Below are 9,171 nucleotides of genomic sequence, written 5' to 3'. Positions count from 1 at the left end.
AAAAAAAAAAGATTCAGCCATGACCCCACCACTTCACACACCTGCACCTCATCGCCCTGTTCCAAGCCACCATCATCTCTCCCCTGAAAGTCATGACCCCTGACCGTCCTCCATCCTCCGCTACCCTTGCCTCTTCCCCAGGTCAGCCAGGGTGCGCTCCCGCACAGCTGAAGCCAGACCACACCACCTCTCCACTCAGCATCTCCTCAGTGAAAGCCAATATTCTAAATGGCCCACACGGCCCTCCAACACCCAGTCCCACCGCCCTCTCTGACCGCACCACCCACCTTCCTCCTCAAACTCTGCCCTGCAGACACACAGCTGCGGCTTGGCTTTCCTCAAACACACAGCTGCTTGCTCCGTTGGCAATGGGCCTCCCCTTGCTTTGCCTAATAACCCCCTTTGAGAAAGAGTCTCCTAGTTGGATCCAAAGGAGAAGTCTCTTGCTCACTCCCCTGCCCTGGCCCCTCTCATTCTTCCTCTCACCATCGATCACTCATTGTGATCATTGTACCGATTGTCACGCTGACTAACTCACGGACACTGTGTGAGTCAGAGGAGAACTGTGCGCCCTAAGGTTTCCAACGGCAGACTTTCCCACAAGATCACCAGGCTCCTTTCCCAAGGGACTCCTGGATGAACTTGAACCTCCAACCTTTCCCTTGGTCCCTGAGTGAATTCACGGTTTTACCACCTAGAGACTCCTTATGACTATTAACCCCCAAGTCTGCTAGTCGTCAATGAGGGAACTCGGCCTATGGTGCAGAGTCGAACTGACTCCACAGCATTTTCAAGACTTTGACCTTTAGGATGGAGATCACCAGGCCTTCCTTCCAACTCAGGTTTGAACTGCCCACCTCTGGGTTAGTGGTTGAGTGCTTATCGGTGTGCGCCACTCCAGGAGGTCTCCTTATCGCCGCTGTGGTTGCTCTTACTGATGTGCTGTCGAGTTGGCGCCAACACACCCTGCTCTTGTGTGTGCATCATGGAACGACATGCTTTGACATTGACCTTCTCGCCACGGGAGAAAGGTTTGAGCCCATTGTGGCAGCCGCTGTGTCCATCCACGGAGGGTCTTTGATGCCGTCACTGAGCCTCTGCTTTGGCAAGCACAGTGGACAGAGGCCTTCTCCGGGAATGGATCTCTCCTGATAAAGCAAGTGAGACAAAGTCTCTACCTGACACCAGACATTTTTCCACCTGGGGTCTCTCTCCTCTGGCTACATCGCACACTCCATAGAGCAGGGCATGTGTCTATGTCCTTCCCGGTGTTCTGCCTGGTGTCTACCCACGAGAATTCCACTGTTTGTTCAATACGTGAAGAAATGACGCAGCCCGCTCAACTAGCTCCCTTCCTGCAGATGCCTCGGCATCATCTTCGCTTCTTTGCTCCGCGTGCACCTGAGCAGTCAGAGGCCCCTGTGCGAGCGAGCGAGGGCCACCTCTACCACCCGCATCATCAAACTAAGGGAGACGCCAATTGATCACTGCCTAGAACTGACAAGGAGGGAGTCTGCGCAGCCACCCACCTGCTGTACCAAATCGTGCCTTGTGATTTGTGAGCGTGGTATCCTGGATGCGTGCAGGCGCCGCTCCACTGTGGCACTGATGAACGGGGTCATTAGTCTTGATGAGACACGGCATGTTTTGTGTGAGCACGCGAGCGAGATGGCTTGAATCCTTCATTACAAGACTGAATAAAAGCACGTTCCTCATTTAGCTACAGAATTTCTGAATTTACTTGTGCTTTGTTTTTATTTCTGTGTTTATTTGAAAGCTCACATCTCCTAGGACAATAGATAGGGCTCAGACTTGACTATTTCTTTCCCATAGACAGCAACAGAGAAATACAGGCTAAACGATCCATACTCCCGGACAGTGCTGCCATGATTCAAGTCACCATGACTGCCTGCACCCAGCACCCACTCTTGCCATCAGTGGCCACCCCCCACCCCCACCCCCAGGTGACAGGAATGAGCCACAGAGATGGCCCTGGATATCCCATCTGCCTTGGGTACCAAGAATCACCACTTGACCAAGAGAGTGCATGCCACCATGGTAGGATGGCCCCTGCCCCCCAACTCAGGCAAGAATCCTAGTCAAGAAACCTAAGAAATACACACACAAGTGCTCAGGAAACGCCTCCATGAAGAGTCCCAATGCTCCCCGCTGACAGAGGAGGGGGAAGAGGATCTTTGCTCTCACATGGGGGGTGGGGCAAGGAATGGAAAGAGGTGGACACCACCAGGCTATTTGTCATCTACTGAGGAACCAAGCATGAGGAAAGGGGGCATCTCGATGTGCTACTATATCAGTTTCCCACGGTTGCCATAGCAAGTTACCACAAACCTGGCCACTGAAAACAACAGAAGTGTGTTCTCCCCCAGCCCTGGAGGCTCCAAGTCTAAAATCAAGGCAAAGCAGGGGCCATGCTCCCTCTGAAAGGCTCTCCGCTTCCTGGCTTCCTGGCTCCCCCAGCTTCCGGCGGGCTCCTGCACTCCTGGACTCGCTTGGATCTGTAAACTGCATCACTCCACTCGCTATCTCCTTGTCACAAGGCATCCTTCCTGTGAGTCTCTATGTCCCCTCTTCATCTCCAAAGGACCCCAGTCATTGGATTGATGGCCCATTGGACTCAATATGGTCTTACCTCATCTTTAACTTATATAGCTGCAAAGATCCTATTTCCAAATAAGATCACATGAATGAGGGAGACATTATTCAACTAATACAACCCCCTTCTCTGGATCCCACTGAGTCTTGCTCTCTCCGCCTCTTATTATCAGTCTCAAAAACCTCAAGTCAATGCCTTGCCTGAAATGGCTATTGAAAAGGTGCCATTTGGACCATATATACCCTGCCTGTCCCTACCACCCTCTCACCCCCAAGTACGATTCTGAAAATGGGCGTGTCCACAGTCTTGCCTCCTCTGCCTGCCTGCCCACGAGAACCCGAACTGTCCGTCTAATCCCTCGTCCCTGCCTCCCCCTCCCAAAGAGAGTGAATCTTTCCTTCTGGGTCAAACAAGTCAAGCTACCCAACAGAGGGATGACCAGGGGATAAAGAAAGGCAGTGGCCAGGGACTTTTGAAAACACCGGAGCCGGAAGCTCTGGAGCAGATGGGTGCTCAATGGAAGTCGTAGACAAAAGCAGGTGATTTTTGCAAGTATTTTGGCCATGTATAGGATTGGATCTTCCCCACAGAAGTTTAAATGATGGATTTGCGCTGGGCAGTGTTTCTCTGACTCCTCTATTTGGGCCCCGGTTTTAAGATGGTCACAATCAACAGACTCAGCATTTCACTCTGAGAAGTTCAAGGGGAAAGACCGGTCACCTCCCTACCACTCACTAGCCGTGTGAATTTGGACACGTCGCTTGAGCTCCCTCCGTCTCCTCATCTGTGAAATGAATGAGTTGAAGGAAGTGAGCTCTTCAGACAAGTCAGCACTAAAACTTGATGTTGTAAGGCTCTGCGCTAGGCAGTCCGGGGAGGAGGATGGTTACCTAATATCCATTAACCACTCATTACATGAGCTGTGTTACAAGCACCATTGCAAGAAAAGAGAAAAAAACCAAAAACTCACAATGTCTATTTTAGATAAACACGAGAAGGGTAGGTGGGAGTGAATCAGACATCTGAGTAAAGCAAAAACAGAAAGATTCTTTTTCAAATTATTGTTTCCCTGTGGACGCAGACCCTGGAACCCTGTGGTTGCCAGGGGCCATGGAATTGGCTCTGACTCCAGGGGCCCAGGCACAACAGAGCGAACCCTGCCCCGTCCTGCACCAGCCTCGGGTATTCTTATGCTCAAGCCCATCTTGGTGGCCCCTGTGTCAGTCTATCTTGCCCAGGGTCTTCCTTGTTTTTTGCTGCCTCTCTACCAAGGACGATGCCCTTCTCCAGGGACCGGTCTCTCCTGACATGCCCAAGGCACATGAGACAAAGTCTCGCCATCGTTGCTCTACGGAGCATTTTGGATGTACTTCTACCAAGACAGATTTATTGAGTTTTTCATCAGTCCATGGTACGTTCAATGTTCTTCCCCACCACCTGTCTTATCAGTTTGTCATTTGTACTACAGTGGCTTCTGTGTTGCTGTGCTGCTGGAAGCTCTGTCACTGGTATTTCAAATACCTGCAGGGTCGCCCAAAGTGAACAGGTTTCAGCAGAGCTTCTAGAGCAGGGGTTCTCCACCTTCCTCAGGCCGCGATCCTTTCATACAGTTCCTCATGTGGTGATCCCCCAACCATAAAATTATTTCCGTTGCTACTTCATCACTGTTATTTTGCTACTGTTATGAATCGGGCGACCCCTGTGAAAGAGTGGTTCGACCTCCAGTTGAGAACCACTGTTCTAGACTAAGAACATACTACGGACAAGGAACAGACTGTCCACTTGGGAGGAATTAGCCCCTGAGAACCTTATGGACAGCATGGCAACAGTCAGTCTCTGAAGCAGGCGTCCTCGGCCCAAGAAAAACCTCCGGCCAACACAGTACCAAGTCAAGACTCAGGATGGCACCACGAGCCTGCTAATCATTTCACTGCATGTGCTGGTGATATTGACTCAGGAGTCTTTGAGGGCGGGTGGTTCTGTGGTCAAGATCCTGTTCTTTTCAAGGGTGATTGGTCTGACCACTGAGCCCTTCTGCAGAAAATGCCTTTCATTCATAGCAATACATTGGCCTGACCCCTTCCCCCCAGGGACTTGCAGCTGTGAAGGTGAAGGGGCTCTTGTTAGGGATTCCAGGGGGAGACCTCCGAGCAGCTGCGTGAACAGCTACTGTAGGGGGTGGGGCACAGATCAAACTCAGCTGGCCTACTCATTAAGAACAGAGCCTTGCTCTTTTTTTTCCTTAATCCTGGAAATTTTTGGAAGCGGTCAGAATTATATAGTGAAACTCCACTACCAAACAATTGTCAACAATTTGCCGGTCTAGTTCCTGTACCCAATTGAATTCAAACAAGCATGGAGTCACCTCTCCTGAAAATGCTTCCGCATCAGCCTGACTAGAGTGGTTGTACCATGGGCTCCCTGCTCCATCCAAGGCTCCATCACTGGATCTGTCTGCATCTTTTCCATCGTCTTTCCCATAGCCTGCCGTACCTGCTCTTCCCTGTAACCTTTACCTCTTGAGGCAGATGCTTTTTTTAACCTCTAACTGGAGTAGACTCTCCCCTACCTGAGAAAACAACGTCTTCAACTGATCATCCACAGCTTCCTTCTATCCACCCATGACCTTCTTCCTCTCTCTCCCATTGTGGCCTCTTCCCTTTCTTCCCGATTACTCCTCCAGTTGCTTTAGGACTTTCAAGTGAATGCTTTCCACACACTGAATCCAGTAGGTCAGCTTCCAGTGCTATGCTGCCTATGCAACATTCAATGTACAGAACTTGGAACCGAGAAGCGAGCAATAAGAAAACTAGAATGGTGACCCAGTCAGTGGGCTAGACACTACTGGGACTTTAGATTCTGTCCTTTTGCAGCACACAACATCCTCCATAGGCCAGACCAGAAGGACTCTATGTGGAAACCTCACTGAGGGAACTGGGCTTTACCTCAAACTCACCTGTAGCCTTGGATTTAAGGCGAAACTTCGTATTGTGTGAAGAAGCAGAAGCTATATCTTTGCTCTACCAAGGGTATAGAACTGGCAGCTGTTGGACTTTGGTTCGAATCTCTTGCCTTGAGGGTGCACAACAAACGGTGGTCTGCAACTGCCACATACTTAGTATGTGGCATTTTAATGCCCTCCTTGGTTCATTATGCCATATATTAATCTGGTAGGCTTGACTTTGCTTTTGTGAATGAATATTATAGGAAGATTTGCATTAGCACCAACCCCTGTTGTTTGTGTAAATAGTGTATAGTCGCTTAAGAGTTTAATCTGTACAAGTCAACAATTCATGTATTGTGGTTCATGGCTGGCATACCCATGTAATTGACAGGTTCACAGCTCTGAAGGCCAGAAAAGGCAAGTTCTGATTTAGTGCCAATGTTCACGAGGAATGAGTGTTGTGTATCTGTCCTTGCTTATTCTTAGGGCATTCCTTCACTTATGAATATATTTCCGTAAACATTGGTCTACAACACCAGCGGTTCTCAACCTGTGGGTCACGACCCTTTCACAGGGGTCGCCTAATACATCCTGCATATCAGATATTTACATTGCAATTCATAACAGTAGCAAAATTACAGTTCTGAAGTAGCAATGAAAATAAATTTATGGTTGGGGGTCCCTACAACATGAGGAACTGTATTAAAGGGTCGTGACATTAGGAAGTTGGAGAACCACTGGTCTACACCATTTATATTATTTGGGCTGTTACTGATTATGCAAATCAAATTCATTCGTGTCTCTCACTTAACAGTAAAATGAACATAATTTAATATCATTCTTAAACATTTTCACTTTAAATTCTGTTATTTTCTTATCAAGTTTTCACGAGGAGTCCCATGGGTGGGGAGGATGGTAAAAGCCTAAGTCACCACCCTGGGTGACTCCATTGAGGAGATGGAGAATGTTTAGAATTTTCTCTGATCGAATGACCTAGGTCTCCTTACTCTCCTTCCGTCTAGACTACTCCCTCTCTCACTGTGCCCTCCTCCCCATATATTGGAGTGCTTTATCCCTTAATGTTCTCCAAATGCTTGTTTACATGCGTCCCTCACTGGACATAAAGACAGAGTTTTCATTCATATTCTCCCCCAGCACACAACACAGAGAGAGTAGGACCCCAGACCTCGGCGTGAATCCCTTCTAAAAGGCGCGTCAACATGCAATGCAGTCAAGTTCCGAATCAATTTTTCCCATAATAAGTAACCGAAAACAGATAAATCCGTTCTAGACTAAGTTTTTACCCTAACCTTGCCTTTTTATACAAAACATGACACAGAAATTTCCAAGTAAATAAATTGAGTTAAATAACATAATTTAAATAAGAAACACAACATTTAAAAAGGTTTTAACAACTACAGTGTGGTCCATACCTTGAGACTGACGAGGATCTGGATCTGTGGACACGGACGTGGAGAGGAGGGATGGAGAGAGAGTTGTTGTTTAGAAGGGGAATCGCCTTCCACAAAATCAACTGGTCGCTGCTTTTCAGTTTTTTTCCCTTCTTTGCCTTCTTACATTAGGACCTGATTGGCTTTCTTTTAAAAAAAAATCTGTTTAATGTGGTCAGCTGTTGGCATTTCCTTAACTGTTTTTCAAAAGGGTTTACTAAATTATCATCAACAATATCGATAACACAGCTAACCAGTTCCTTATCATGATGATTCTTTCAAAAAACTCTTTCTTAGTACCCATGTTCTTTATCTAAAAACAGTACAAAAACAGAAAATTATAGCAAAGCACTGGGAACACAGCTGCAAAAGGTTTAAACAATGCCTACTAACAAGGCCAGCGAATGCTGACTGACCAAAACAGGAACTGCTTTCGTTTACAAAGATCACCTGCGTTGGGTCGGATTCCAATGTTTTGTTCGAGCTCCGATGCAAAACAGGAACTCTTAACATTTCACATCGACATCCAATTATGTCGAGTACGGATGCGGTCAGAACTAGGGTTCTACTTTAATGCCCTAAGGAACTGCGCCTTAACACCGCCGCTTAGAGGAAGAGCTGTCTGCTCTCCACTCCTGCGGATAAGGGAGGCCTGGATTTGGGAGGAGGAGCTGACTTCTCCAGGCAGACAGGGCCTCGCTCCCAGCGCTCACCTGATCCGCTTACCTGCCAGTGCAGACAGGCCTGACATCCACAAGGCTGACCCTCAGAAGCTTCAGAGCCCTGCTGCCCCAATCCCGCTCTTTCTTCAAAGAGAGCCCAAGTCTCTGCATCTATGACCCGCCTGTATTATTCTATCTCTGGTAATAAAATGTCTAACCGTGACATAGATCCCTAAAATATTGCTTCATTCACAAGAGTAGTTCTATGTTTCAAACCCCCAAAACCAAACTCACCGCCGTCAAGTCAATTCTGACACAGAGCGACCCCTGGAGGACAGGGTAGAACTGCCCCCTTTCGGTTTCTGAGGTGGTAAAGCTTGACGGGAGCAGACAGCTGCGTCTCTCTCCCTTAGAGCAGCTGGTGGGCTCAGACGACTGCCCTGGTGGTTAGCAGTTCTGTGAGTAGCCCACTATCCCACCAGGGATCCTTGTTTCGCTGCTAAATGAGCCTCAACGAGGGAGGCGAAGTGTGGGTTTCACTTTTTAGTGCCTGCTGGGACTCGGAGTCCTCTCCGAGATTACTCCCAAAGTTGTGAGTGGTGGGACAGTGACATCTACCCAATCCCTGAGTCGCTTCTCAATCAAGATCGTTGGAGCTTCCGTTACACACGTGAGGAGCCAAACGAATCCACCCCATCGAGAGCAAGAGCCAGGGTTTGGAAACGCCAGGCTGCGGACAAATCCTGACCCCCTCCTGTTTTTCTAAGCCCACAAGCTCCTAATGATTTTGACCATTTTTAATGTTTGAAAAAAAAAAAACCACAAGAATATTTAATGACATATGAAACTCATTGAAAATTCAAATCATAGGCTCCATAGATAAAGTGTTCTTGGAACACCAAGAAAACAAACTCACTGCCATCAGTCAATGCCAACTCACAACAACCCTAAAGGCCAGGGTAAAACTGCCCCCCTAGACTGTAACTCTTTATGGGAGTAGAAAGCCACTTCTTTCCCCCACGCAGTAGCTGGTGGTTTTGAACTGCTGACCTTGCAGTTATCAGCCCAACGTGTAACCACTATGCCATCAGAGCTCCCCTTGGAACACAGTCAAACTCCTTTGTTTGCATGTGATTGAGGTACAGTAGCAGCGGTGTATAGTTTCAACAGACACCAGGTCACCCCGAAGCCCAAAGCATTTACTATCAGGCCCTTTGCAGACACTGTTGGCCAATCCCACTCTGAAGTACCTTTTAAACATCCAAACCGACCTCACTGCCATGGAGTCAATGCCAATTCACAGTGATCCTACAGGACAGGGGAGAACTGGCCCCTGTGAGTTTTTGAGACTGTAACTGTTTACGGCAGTAGACAGGCCCATCTTTCTCCCTCGGAGCACCTGCTGTTTTCAAACTGCCGACCTTGAGGATCACAGCCCAAAGCTAACCACAATGCAACCAGGGCTCCAAGGATCCTTTTGTTGTTGTTGTTGTTGTTGTT

The sequence above is a fragment of the Echinops telfairi genome, unplaced genomic scaffold (genome assembly GCF_000313985.2).
Source record: "Echinops telfairi isolate 266 unplaced genomic scaffold, ASM31398v2 ScPeMD7_18;HRSCAF=68, whole genome shotgun sequence".
Taxonomy (NCBI): Eukaryota; Metazoa; Chordata; class Mammalia; order Afrosoricida; family Tenrecidae; genus Echinops; species Echinops telfairi.
This window is presented reverse-complemented; position numbering follows the sequence as displayed.